The sequence below is a fragment of the Amblyomma maculatum genome, chromosome 1 (assembly GCF_055883805.1).
Source record: "Amblyomma maculatum isolate TAMU_Amacu chromosome 1, ASM5588380v1, whole genome shotgun sequence".
Classification (NCBI taxonomy): Eukaryota; Metazoa; Arthropoda; class Arachnida; order Ixodida; family Ixodidae; genus Amblyomma; species Amblyomma maculatum.
The window spans coordinates 267074759-267075111 of record NC_139344.1 but is presented as its reverse complement, the minus strand read 5'-3'; positions in this window follow the sequence as shown (position 1 = coordinate 267075111).

The window sequence follows — 353 nt, the reverse complement described above, 5'->3', positions numbered from 1 at the left end:
TTACCAGAGTGGTTTCTCAGTTCGTTTAGGCAGAAGAGATTAACCACTATAATTTGCTTGCATTGTACATATCACTGCAATTTTAGCACCATGATTAAACTCCACTGCCCAGGATCTGAAGCTCAGCTCCAACTAGGCAGGTAGGCAAGTCATCTTTTTTATGTTATCCAGTATTGCCAGACACATACGAGCATTTAACTCATTAAAGGTTCAAAGACTTTATGCTTATTGTACTATTCTTCTACTTGGCATGATTTTTATTGTGAAGTGCACATGCCTGTTTGCCATTGTTACATTTCGGTGATTGCTTACAAAAGCCCTATACTGGCTGACATGCAACAAGAAAGAAGGCC